This window comes from Ambystoma mexicanum, chromosome 6q, assembly GCF_040938575.1.
Source record: "Ambystoma mexicanum isolate Mex_15411 chromosome 6q, UKY_AmexF1_1, whole genome shotgun sequence".
In the NCBI taxonomy this organism is placed as follows: domain Eukaryota; kingdom Metazoa; phylum Chordata; class Amphibia; order Caudata; family Ambystomatidae; genus Ambystoma; species Ambystoma mexicanum.
This window is the reverse complement of record NC_090937.1, coordinates 1,324,693,963-1,324,707,841: the sequence shown is the minus strand read 5'-3', so window position 1 is coordinate 1,324,707,841 and position 13,879 is coordinate 1,324,693,963.

Here is a 13,879-nt window from a genome sequence, read left to right as displayed (position 1 = left end):
AGCTTGTTCAAACCGCACAAGTCCATGATGGGTCTCAATCCTCCGTCTTTCTTAGAAATCAAAAAATAAGGGGAATACCATCCCTTGTTCCTCTCCGCTACAGGCACCAGTTCTATGGCGCCTTTCTCCAGCAGGGATTGAATTTCCTGCGCAAGGAGCGGATCCAAACTCTTCAAAGATAGGTTCCCTGGTGGATTGTCGTGAGGCCTCTGCCGGAAACGAAGACAGTAGCCGTGGGCTAGGATCTCCAGAACCCACACATCTGAAGTAATTGCACGCCATTCTACCAGATGCTGTGCTAGCCTTCCCCCAACCGGAGAAGCATGGGCCTCATGACTGAGCTGAAGTGGCTGCGGCAGTGCCTGAGGGCAAAGAGGCAACTGCTCGCGCGGCCTTAGCACCTCGAGTACCTGGTTTTCCACCTCTGGCACTCCTACGGTTGCCCCTTTGACTTGCAGCTCCTCTCGATTTACTAAAGGACGAGTAATATCGAAATGAACCTCCCCTCCATTGCTGTCCCCTAGGACGAAAAGGCGGAGGTTGGCGAACTGCAGCGCCCAACGATTTCACTGCAGCTTTGGAGGTCTGGAACCTCTCAAGACTCTCGTCAGCCTTGCTGCCAAAAATATGGTCACCATCAAAGGGCATGTTGAGGAGCCGGGCTTGCACATCAGGAGCAAAACCTGACTTCCGCAACCACGCAAACCTGCGTATTACGGTGCTCACCGCCATGGACCGGCTGACGAAATCAACCATGTCCAGACCCGACTGAACGGATTCACACATTGCATCCTTGCCATCCTGCATGATAGCAAGGAAACCATCCAGTTCCTCCCCTTCGGGAATATGATCATTAGCTAGGGAAATACAGTTCCACAGAGTGTGCGTGAAACGAGACAAGGCACAAACCGAGTTGGCAGCCTGAAGCGCCATACCCCCATAAGAAAATACCTTCTTCGCCCAGCCATCAAAACGTTTGTCGTCCCTGTCAGGAGGGATGGTAGGGTACGACGCCTGCTTTGCTGGGGCCGTAGCCGCCTGCACCACCAAACTCTCCGGAGTAGGGTGCGTGGTCAAGTAGCAGGGGTCGCCACTGGCTGGGTGATATTTCTTCGGCAAGGACTTGCTCACTGCCGGGAGACTCTCTGGAGAAGACCAAGCCGCAGCCACCCTTCTCTGCAAGGCCATATAGAATGGCAGCACCGGGTCAGTGGGAGGACCTTGGTCCAAGATATCAGTCAGGTCATCCTGCTGAAAATCCCCAGGGGGGGCAGACCACCCCAGGTAATCCGTGACCCTCGACATGAGGCGCCGGTATGAGGAATCGGCATGCTTGCCAGGCCCGGGCCGAACAAACTCCACCTTCGGAGAGGTGTCTAGACCACTGGCGTCGTGCAGGGACTGACGCAGGTCCTCAGGTTGACTATGACCAGAAACGATGTCATCAGGAACCTCTGCAGGAACCTTACCTTCCTCAGACCCCTCATCCACCTCAGAAATATAATCCATAGGCTGGAAGGAGGGTACAGAAAAAGGCACAAAGACATGTTTAGCCTTGGCAGCGCCTTTCTGGGGGGTGCCACCGCGCCACGGGGTACCTCCAACAAGGCCGCCTCGAAAGGCGTCGAGGGCATCGACGGAATCGGCGCGGACGTCGAGCGCGGCGCCGACAGCTTTGACGGCGTCGACACAGGCCTCTAGGGCGGAGCGCCTAGCGCGTCTCTCGACAGCCTGGGCGTCGATGGCATCGACGACTTCCACGGAGGCGGGGCCTCGAGAGAGTCCGTCGACGACCTCAGCGCCACCACCGTCGGTGTCTTTCTTAGAAGACTTCACAGGTTCTCACGGTCTCGAGGGCGTCGAGGACCGGGACCTGGAACGGGCATGTCTAGAGCGACCATCCTTGTCCGACCGGGACCTCGAAGGCGCCCGGTGGTTGCGACGACTGCTCGAGCCCAAAGGCGTACGAGCGGTGTCTCTAGCACAGCCGCGACCAGCGTCCTCAGACGGCGCGGACGGACCGGAGCACTGCGAATGAAAAATCTCCAACATCTCCTTTCGGAAGGAATCCCATTCCTCAGGAGTGGAATGCTTGTTGGGACAAGCAACCCGCCGACGGGCGGAGTCCTCGGAAGAGGACGGGGAAGGCGACCTGTGACAGCGCTTCCTGGAGTGCCTCGAAGAGGCAGAGGAATGGCGGGACCGACTCCCAGACCGAGAAGCCCCGGACTCACAACAACGATGCAGAGAGTCGCGCCTCGAATCGTCCGTCGAAAGACCAGTGGAACGCAACTTCCGGGGCTTGGCCACCTTACCGACCGACAGCTTCTTCTTACGCTCCTGCAATTCCTTCGATATGAGCGATTGGCAGTCGACACAGTCGTTCGTATCATGGTCCTCCCCGAGGCACCAGAGGCAAGCGTCATGCATATCCGTCAGCGACATCTTGGACCCGCACACCCAACACTTCTTAAACCCGGAGCGCGGGGTGGAAGAAGCCAAAGACATCATACGTAGCAATGAAGAAACAGGTTCGAAGAACCGAAAGAACAGGATTCAGTAGAATCGAGGCGCGCCGAGATCTCCGAAGCGAACAGGTTCGCGGAAAAAACGGAACTGAGGCTACGGGCGTCGTTCGTCCTACTTATAACATCCGGTGACGTCGGCTCGACGGAGGCCCTGGAGCACAGCATATTGACGTCATCGACGCAGGAAGATTTTCCAAAGCAGCGCAGCTGTGGTGATTACTGTCATAGATATGGAATACGTCGGAGGACCCAATCCCCTCGAACCCCCTGATCTCAGTAGCGGTGGGACGTAAGATACAAGAGCACTGGGAACCTTGTGTAGTGTCCACGGTTGTAGACCTTTTGCAGGACGCCTTATTTATTCCCTTCACAGAATTAAGCAACCACGCTGGCTTGCATAGGGGCCAATTTTTTTTTTTTTTTTGATGTTTTAGTTTTGTCTCAAACTTTTTCATCATTGTGATTCGTGCAAAATACGTGGTTAAAAGAAAAGAGGGAAAAAAAAAAAAGGTGTAGCCTGTGGTGCTAGGAAAGCGTTTTTCCTCCGTTGATCTCGAGAATACTGTGAAGGTAAAGGACAACTGTGAATATGTATTTGTTATTTTGTCCACTGAGAATCGCAGCCCATCTTTCATCTGTTGTCATTTGCTGCAAGGCAAGGTCAAAGTAGGCCCCGAACTGCCTGCGCTGGTTGGCGAGAGAGGGACATTCCATGACCAGATGGAATATGGTTTCTGGTGTTGTGATGATTTCACAAAATCGACAGTGGTTCTGGTTTTTTGGGATCTGTCTTGTTGATGCCAAGTAGTCGTTGGTTGGTAAGGTGTTCAACCGGATTTTTAAGAAGGTTGATCTGATAATTGGATCAGGGAATGATAAGATGTATGGTTGTGGTTCATGTAGTTTTCTGTTGTCCTTATTGCACTGCAAAGTCCGTTTGTATGTGTTTTTCTTTTCGATGGTTTTGATCCAATCGTTTTGTAGCATTTTGATTTTGGCGTGTTGGGGGCGTTTCGTTAGAAGTTCTTCCGATATGTCCTCTTGCTCCATTTCTTTGGTTATTGTTTTTTTCCAGGTGTGTAGTATTGTATTATTTAGAGCAGTTGAGTTGGTTTTCAGGATTTGGATTGCAGGGGTTTTGTCATCCGACAATATTTTGCGGTAGATATCCAGTCTTTTCCATCGTACCATGGAGCCGATGGATTGGGTAGCTACTTCATAGCGAATTCTCGCCATGGGATATGATTGAGGAAGGGTTAAGATCTTGCGCCAGAATATTGCTTCAAATTTCGCCCAGTCTACCTGGTCTGCATTCATCATTGTTTCAGTTCCATATGTTATGATAGAAATGTATTTTTGTCTGTAGAACATGATGATGGCTTAAATGAGAATTTTCCATATTTTCTGTGTAGAATACATCCCTGTCGTGCGAGCGCTTGAGCCTTTTGTTCTAGGTTGTCTAACCAGTCTGTTTCTGTCTTTGATTGATTGATGATGATGATGCCGAGGTATTTAAATGTTGTGACATTTTCCAGTCGTATTCCATTGATGTTGAAATCCGGTGGTTTTTTTGCTTTTGCTTTAGATTTCGTTAGGGACATGGTTTTTGTTTTTGTGCTGTTGATTGTTAGCTCATTCTGTTTCATGTAGTCACTTAGTGCTGTAAGAGAGAGTTGAAGTCCAAATGGTGTTCTGTCGAGCAAGACGATGTCGTCTGCATAGGACATGATGGGGACCGGTATTGAGTTTATTTTTGGAGGATTTGTTTGAGTGTTCAAAAGGTGTTGGTCAATGTCTGATGTAAACAAGTTGTATAGAGTCGCTGCGAGGGGGCATCCTTGTTTTAGACCATTCACTGTGTTGATAGGCTCCGTTGTCAAACCTTGTTTTGTGAGTCTGATTTTTATTGAGGTGTTTGAGTAAAGTTGTATGATGGGTTCAAGGATGTTCGCAGGGCAGTTCCATTTGCTCAGTTTGTCCCAGAGCTTTTGACGAGGTATTGCATCAAAGGCCATCTTTAAATCAATGAATGCCGTGTAAATCATGGACTTGTTGTTTATTGCTTCGTGCTTGATGACGTGCAATAAGAGAAGATTGATATTAGTTCCAACGTTACGTGTGAAGCCTGCTTGTCGTGGTGAAAGTCGTCCAGTGGAAGTGGCCCATGCAATGAGTTGCCTCAAGAGAGCTGTTGCGAAAATTTTTCCGAGTGGGTCAAGCAAGGCAATCGGACGGAAGTTCTGAGGAAGGTCACGTGGTCCTTGTTTGTGGATCGGAACTATGGTGGCTGTTCTCCAGGTAGTTGGAATTCGATTGTGTATGTTTATAATTTCCAAAATCTGTGTCATAAAATCTGCCCATATCGCAGGATCTTGTTTAAGGACAGCATTAGAGAGTCCATCAGGGCCCGGAGCTCTTGAGGGATGGAGGTTTTGGATCATGTGTAGTAGCTCTTCATGCGTGATGACTACAGTCCATTTTGTTTTGGGTTTGGGGTTGAGATTTCCTTGAGATTGGTGTTAGTGTGCTGCATACATGGTCGAGAAATGAGTAATCCATGTTTGTTCTGGTACGTTAGCTGTGAGCTTGTGTTGTTTTTGCTGGTTGTCGTTCAGTAAATTCCACAATTCTCTTGTATTATTTGCCTTGTAGGTCTTCATTATTGATTCTGCATCTGTCTGGAGGAGAATTGCTTGTTGTGATTTCCTCCAGTTATTGTATCGAAGTTTCAATATTCTACTCTCTGTCATAGTTTCTGGCGTTTTGTTTTTCTTGAGATGTCGTATCTGTTTAGCCAGCTCCTTTTTTCTTTGTGCTATTTCTTCGTTATAGGAGTGTACATGAGTTCTTTTCGGACAGTTTTTTAGTGTTTGATGAAATGGAAGCAAAATCCATTCATAGTTCAAATTTTCGAGGTCTGGTTTTGTTGAAGCAAGTAATTTCATCGGTAGAAGTGATAGCGCTGATTGTGGTATTCGTAGCCTTGAGGATGTGCCAGTAAGTTCAAGCGTTGCAACTTTTACGTTTTGTTGGCTGATATTGTGTGAGGTGACAGTCAGCTTGTTGTGGTCGCTGTTATCAGCCGTAAGCGTTAGAGCTGTCATGACCGATTCATGAATGCTTTGCGAAAGAAATATGTAGTCAATAATTGCTACTGAATGGCCTCTGGTCCATGTTGGGACAAAAGGAGTGGAGTTATCTTTTGCATGGTTTAGGAGCGTAAGATTTCGGGTTATGATTTCTTTCATCCATGTCGATGCTTTGCCTGTCAATTGTTCGAGTGATCGTGGTGTGCCAGTTGGTGTGATTAGGTTGATATTGAGGTCTCCACACAGTATAAATTCGAGGCGTTGATAGGTCCCTACTAAGTTGTCTATTGTCATGAATACTCCATCGATGAATGCAGCAGATGTAATAGCTGCAGGATTCCAATAGAGGTTCAAGATGGCGATTGTTGTTTCACCAGTTCCTTTTTTTTGTTGTTGGTGCGCTTGTGTTGTTATTATAGTCAATTGAGTCCAGGGGTTTATATTTTCATTGCGCTCTACTTTCCATTGCGGGGTAATTTTGATTAGTGTGAGTAGACCTGATGCTGGTCTTCCTTGATGTTTTTTTATGGCAGGATTTAGGAAGGTGAGATAACCGTCGCATGCTGGAGTTTCGGTGATCCAAGTTTCTTGGAGACAAATGATGAGGTATTTCTCAAGATCAGATGAGGGTTGAGTAAACAAATGTAAGTTTCCTCTTGTGTTCCATGAGCAGAGAGACCATATTATATTGTTATTGATTGATTGTTATGAGTGGGAATAGGTTGAACTTCTTGAGGAAATGGTTTCTATAAATGACATTTCTAAATCATAAATTCTTTTGAATGGTCTCTCTTGTGTGTTCGATTCTTCGGGATTTGGAAAATACGGCGACTTTGAGTATTTCGTTGAGTAGTTGTTGGTACGATTTTGCGTATACTTTTTCGCAGGATTTTTCCTTGATGACATTGAAGCCCAGCAGTTGAATCCAAGTTTGCGGAGTTGCTCGCGTTTTGTTATGATAAGTTCTTGATCATCTGGATCAGATAATTCTACAATGATTTTATCTAGGTGCTTTTCATCTTTGAAAGTGATTAAATCAATCTTGTTAGTTGTTATGTGTTTTAGCTGTGATATCGCTCCAAATAGTCTAAGAGTGTTGGTTCTGTTGAGTATTAGAGGTTTTGATCTGGTAATTTGATTTTCAATGTGAATTTGATAAATTTGATTTTGTTCTAACGGGTTGATGAAGGAGGGAGATATACAATCGGTAGAATCTATTGTATGGGAGCCGAAGGAATCATCTGAGACTTGGTCATAGTTATCAAGAAGAGATAATCTGCAGGCGGAAGTGTTCGAGAGAATGTTGAAAGTTTCCTGTAAAGGATGTTCTGAAATATCTTCATATTGATATGAGGTTTGTAGTTCGTGGTTGGTGGAATATTCGTCAAGAATAATGTATCTTGGTGGTCTTGTAGAATGAATGGGTGGTGGTGTGTCGTCTATTTCGCGATCTTCGTGAGTTGAGCAGTTTAGAAGTTCTTCATAAGTGGATGCTGAGTGTGGGAGCAGTTGTGACAGTTGAAAGTTTGAAGTATCTTGAGTATCTTGTTGTCTGTTCGAAGGTTTGGTCAGCTATGGTATTACCTGATGCAGTGGTGCTTGGTGAGCTTGTATCAGTGTTTTCTCTTTTGTCGCTTGTATCAGTGTTTTCTCTTTTGTCGCTTGTAAAGCTTGATCCGTAGTTTTTATTGTTCTGAGGAAGGCTCTGGAGCCTGTTTGTTTTTTCTTAGTTGTCTTGGACTGTGTTGGTTTGGTTGTGGGGGGTAGTTTTTCTTTCGAGAAGATCTTAAACTGTTCTGGTTTGGTCACTTGTGATTGACAAGTGACTTGAGTCTCTGTTGGGAGGGATGAGGCCAATGTCATCGGTTGTTGTGCGAGGCTTGCGTCCGAGCTTTCAATTTGTGTAGCAATTTGTTGAGTGTTTGAACTCTGAGGTGGTTGAAGTTGAATACTCTTTGAGACTAGTTTTTGGTTTGATTGGAGTTGTTGTTGTAGTTTAAGTAGAGCTAGAAGTTCGTTGTTTAAGTTGGTTTTTTCCTGGCGATCACTTCTGGCCATTTCTATTAGACGTTGTTGCCATCGATTTGATTGCTCTGCTTCTAAGTTGAGACGGACCTCCGTTGTGTTTATAAAATTTTCGATATAGATCTGTTTGGAATGAATCATTGCTAGAAGGGTTCCTTGGTCTTTGATATTGTCGTTCATGGATTCGTGTAGTTTGATAAAAGGTATCATGGTTTGAGAGAGTACTGCCATCAACATGTTTTGCAAATCAAGCATTGTAGTTGGAATTCTTGGATTGATATTTTCGTCGTTTCCCGGTTTGTTGGGTATTGAGGTAGGAGAATTGCGTTCTGTTGATCCTGCTAGCGGCGTTGAGTTATCATTTTTATTCATGTTATTTGGTGTGTAGAAGGATTCTATTGTGTCGTAGTTGAATCGGTTGGGAATGTTCTGGTTTCCTGTTTGATTCGTGTCGCGTTCTGTCTTAATAGTTCTATTTCCGGTTTCTTGTGTTAGACATGGGGTTGATGTCATCTGTGATTGGTGGTTTCCTATAGTTGTACTAAATATTTCTTTGCGTTTGTCAAGGCTTGACATGATTGATTCTATTTCTGTTATGTCCACTGATAGTCTTTTTGCTTTGAGTAGAGTTTGGGAGTTGATAGGTTCTGGCAATTGGGGGCTTTTGATTGATTTATGAGTCTGTAGCCATGCGATTTTGGCTAATCTTGCTTTTTCCTTCTTTGTTTGCTGCAGTGTGTTATTTAGAGAAGTGTGTGGTTTAGTGAGAGTTCGTAATTCTTCTGGTTGCGGTTTGATAGGTTCATGGTTGGGAAAATCTACAGTTTTGTTGTAGTTGTGAATTTTGGAGGAGCTGATAGTATTATCCAGTAGCCCTTGTTTCCCATTGTTCTTTTGTTCGGTATTGCTGGTTCGTTGTTGGTGTTTTGCTATGGCTAGTTGCAGTTCGGAATTGGTTGTGTCTTCTATTAAGCCCATAACATTTTCTCTGTCGTGCAGTTTGGTTGAGAGAGAGGTCTCTCTATTTGCACTTGGTTCTGCCTGAAGCTGCGTGACAGTGTTAATTAGGAGCGACTCTTCGCGTATATCTTCAGGGCGCTTTTTCAGTGGGTTGTTTGTCTTTTCCGGTTGTTCTTGAATGAGACTGTTGTTCGTCTCTTCCGCTAGTTGTACGGCTAGATCTCTTTGAAATGGTGGTGTTGTCGTTTTGTGAAGTTGGTTTGTGGTGTCGGTAATGTTGGTGTCCATTGGTCCGGACGGGGGGTTTCCTTCTTCATTAATTGGAGATGCAAGTTTGCCATTTTGGGTGTAAGAGTTGTTGCAGACTAATGTTAGTTGGGGGTCTTGGTCGAGGTAAATTCGAGTATCATGTAGTGGTGCACTTGAGACGTCTTCTGTTTGGACGATTAGCTGAACATCTTCGCTGATATTGACGCGAGGGTTATTGGTGAGATGTTCAGAGGTCTCAAATGTAGTGTATGGTTGGTTTGGTATGCTGAATTGATTTTGCAGGTCACGGTAGTTGTTAGGTTGCCCTGTTGGGTCGCTTGTTGCATTTGTGGAAAGGTCTATATTGAGAAGTTGCTCAATTTGATTGTCAGGTTTGTGTTGGTAATGATTCAGAGCAACTTTTGGTGGGTGTCCTCGTGAAAGGGCTTGTTCCATCATGAGTTGTGACGAGTCGAGGTCAGATTGGGCCGCTGTGTTGAATTTTGTTCTCAGTCTCGTCTTCGGGCGGGCAGCTGGTGGTTGCTTGGGTCGAGTTGCCAACATTTCTACTTTTTTTGTAGGCGGGTCTGTTGTGTCCTGACGCGTTCAGGCTTTGATGATGGTAATTTTGTTCCTCCTGTAAGTTTGGTTGAGGTGGTGAAAAAGCTGACCACAGGATCCAAGGGGCTGGCCCTTTCGGTCTCCTTTGGTGGTGGTAACTTAGTTCCTCCTAAGAAATTGGTTGAGGTGGTGAAAGAGCTAAGCACAGGATCCAAGGGGCTAGCCCTTTCGGTCTCCTGCAGTGTACCGGGTTTGGGAGTGCTGGTGTCGTAGGTGATTTTCAGGGGGAGATTTTGTCTGTTGAAAATCTGGCACGCAGAGGTTCCAGGGGACAAGTCCTTTCAGTCAATATTTGTTGTATAACACAGTTAAGGGGAAAATACTAAGGTAGTGGCCTGCGTACAGCGAATTAAAGGAACAGCATGCCGTGGTAGATATTTTATATGACATATCAGAAGGAGGGCAAGCGATATCTAGGATATATGACTTCCTACTAAGCAATATGATCCCAGCACCATTGGCAATAAGGGGCAAATGGGAGGAGGACTTGGGAGCCCCTTTCACAGACACACAATGGGCAGGAGACGTGGCATACCATAAGAAGGTGTTGGGAAATGCAAGAATGCAGCTGATACAACTGCAGATAACACATAGAGCTTATATGACGCCCCAACTAATTTCACGGTTTCGTAGGTGCAGCAGAGTAGGTATGCCACAGGTGCAGGGGGGTGGAGGCGGGCTTGCTTCACATGTTTTGGATGTGACGATAGTGGAACAGTATTGGCGGAAGTTAGTGGATAAAATGAATAGAATGAGACTGAAGTTGAATGTGGCGGCCCCAGCAGCTGGGCTACTGGGTCGATTCCCGTGCCCTAAAGGAGCAGAACAAGTTGCCAAATTGATTGAAGGACTTGGCGTACATATTGGCTAAATGCAGAATTGCGATGGCGTGGAAGTCCCCTTGATGTAGAGGAATGGTGGTGGGATATGAAGAGGTGGGCATCAGCGGAGAGAGTGGTTCGGAGGGGGGCGGCACAGCATAACCAAGGGGAAAATACAACAAAGATTTCGGCTTGGGAGGGGGTGCCTCAGGCCCTGTACGAGACAGAGACCAAAGAGGGGAAGGGGACGCAGAACCCCAGGGTAGCTAGAGCGAATCAGGTTCTTTTGGTAAAGACAATATTGACACTAGTTGGATTTGTGGACACGAGGGTGGGGACGGAGTAGCAAGGGGTGGCAGGGTAGGAGTAGTATTAGGTAACAATGTGATGTGAATATTGATGTGACAGAGGAGGCATTGCCTTGGAACTGGTTTTCTTTTGATTTCACTTTTGTTTGTTTGTTATATGAAAACTAATAAAACAAATAAAAAATAACAAAAACTACAATGTCCCCCCTTTATCTGCTTCTTTGATTAGATCCTCATACGAAGTAATGTTTTTGATCGCTTGTTCCTTTTTTCCAAAATTTTTGGAACCCCTTTTTGTGGGATTCTGCATCCATTTTTCTCTCTTTATCTTTTGTCATCGCTTTATGGAAGGCGTCTATACATTTCCCTTGTGGTATCAGTGGGATAAACTTAGCCTTAGGTTTTAGACTGCTTTCTTTAAGCATATTGGTATGGATACCTAAATGGCATTTGGTTAAATCCCTGGAATCTCCAAGTTCTCTTCTAGTGACAGAAGTGTTTGTGTATCTGTGATGTTTTTAATGGTTTCATGGTTAAGGGACTGATTATTGATTCTTTTCTATCTTCCTCTTTAGTAGGTTTCAAATTATGGAAGAACTTCTTCAATTTGAGTTTTCTTACAAATGTAAATGTGTCCACTTGTAAGTTAATGAGTTCTGCACCTATATTTGGTGCAATGCTTGTAAATAAGTTTTAACTGCTTGTAAAACCAGTTCAATTCAACAGCCACCATTTCTGTAACCCAACATTACCGTGGGAGAGTACACAATCTAACACCATATCCATGAAAGACAAAACATGGTATATCTGTTTCTATCACCTCATTAGCAACGTCTCAACCACCTAAAAGTATTGATTGAACTTTATAATACCCTGCCTTCTGACTCTGTCCAGTAGCTTCGTCAAAAAAAAGGTTATAATCTTGATGGGTAAAATGTTCAGAGGCCAAACATGTAACAGTCAGCTGTTTGAGGCCAGATTCCCACTCCTTAAGACGGTCCATGTCCTTGTGAGTTGCAATTAGGTCCACTTGTGAATGTTCCTATGTCTTGCCAATGTGGTCCCCCAGGAACTGATCTAGAGACCAATCATGTGATACAAATTCTACTCTGCTGGCATCAATCCCGCTCACATTGCTCTCCCTATGGTGAGTCCTCCTTCTACTGCTAGCCCAACACCTTGGGAGTACTTGATTCCTGCTGCTTAGCAGACATGGTAGGAGATGCCCCTTGTTGCTTTATCAATTCAGAAAACATGGAGAGCATTTTCTTCTTTTTAAAAGACTTCAAATCTGGTTCCGGCGTTCTCTGCATGAGGAGTACTTTGACCTTCCCTTTTTTACTAACATGCATGCTTTTTTTGCAGATATGGGCTCAATACTGGACCAAGATATAGGCATGGCAAATAGAAAGCAGAGAGCTAGCAGTGATGCGACAGAGAGCTGCATGTGAGAGGTTACAAGTATGATTGAAGAGCTATCATGTATTCAATAGCAGCTACAAAGGATTCAGTCCAAAGTGTACCTCCCTCGAGTGTCAGGAAAGACAACCTCACTCCTCTCCAAAAGATTACGCCCCTCCCCGGGAAAGCCTCTCTCTTCAGAGAGAACCATAGAAATCCTGACTTCCTTAAAATAATTTGTGAGCATAAATGACAAGGATGAAATCCTGAAATCCACTTGCTTGCCATTAAGAAAAAAGAAGGAAAAAAGAATTTAAAAAAAGAAACTGAATTTTAAGGATCAAGAACTCTACTTTGCGTTCAGGTGTCCCAAAGCTGTCGCTAAAAAAGGAAATGCTGGGCTTAGTGAGAAGTTCCTTTTGAATGGCTGGGTGCAATTACTGTTCTCACTGCTGTGGGTCATCTCCATAACTTCTCGCAGATGCAGTCCCATTGATAGACTACCTTTTAATTGAAACAAGATGGAGATATTCCTCATTCCCAGATTCCCACAAAGGCAGACAACTTCAAGTCGCCAAGAAGCATCCTCACAGACCCCCTTCCTTTCCCACATTTGCCAAGGAGTTTGTTTCCTGCCCCCGGAAATGCATCTTTCCTGCTAGGCACTGATCAGCAGATGAGCATTGGCTAATGAAAATCTACCAAGCAACGTGCCTTTAACAAATAAGAACACGTTCTTCATGTTTCCTGTCAACTGTAGTTCCTCTCCCCTCTCTTTTCGGGGTTTATAGGTCAGAATGGAAGAGCTTGCTGAGACTCTTCTACCAGTCAGGGCTTGCATGTGTAATGTTAGCTAAGTAGGTAGCATTGTGATCTACATTATACAACACACTGGTTAAAGCTGCTGGCCTTAGACCGGAGTTTCAGTTTTGGAATACCTGCCTTGGTTGTCACACTGAAAGTGGATTGGTTGATTTATTTTATGTGTACTAAAAGAACTTCTGGAAAGCACGTATTAAGTTTCATAAAGTTTAGAAAGGGTCCATGCATGTAATGCCAATATGTTTATAATGTACACCTAAAAGGGTTGTAATTTGTAATTGTTTATTTATAACCAAAAGCGCGGATCCGCGGTTTGAACCTGTGTTGCTCTGTGTCGTCTTGCTTCTAAAGGCGAGCGCGTTGCCCCCGAGCCATCTTACAGAGGTTAAGCCTACAGAGCAACCTGATGCGCAATATAATCGTCCCTTATGTGAATGATGATTGAATTATTGCCCTACATCATATTTGTAATCCCCTGTGTCCCCTAGGTACAGTGCTATGCTTCTTCCCAGCTAATTTGATACTTTGTGAAGAGAATAATTACACACATATTGCTGTCCAGTTTTGCAAAGCACCTGGGCACCACCCTGGCATATGGGCGGTACCCCCACCTTAGATATCTTGACAATGTGAACAAAATAAATAGAACCCCGAATGATGGTTGCAGCATGTCAGCAAATCTGCATAAGAAACTGTTCATTGGAACACATTTTTGGGAACAAATGTGCACAATATTGCGATGTGTTTTTCAAAATATTTTTTCAAAAAATGTGTTTCTATTCCCAAAAGTTACAAACTTCATATAGCCAGTGGAAAATGATGCACTCGCAATGCCGATGAGGGGCGCTGGTGGTGTTACAGTACTAAGTAACAGCAGTCACACTGCAAGAGCAACACATTACAATCTGGGGAGACATGTTTGCTTAATTTCGTTATAGTTTTAAAAGCTTTAAAAATGACAGAAAACACGTTTTCCCCCTGAAAGGTGGAAGGCCATTATGTGCCATCTACATAAAACATTTTAAAAGAATAGTAACACATTTCATAATGGATCG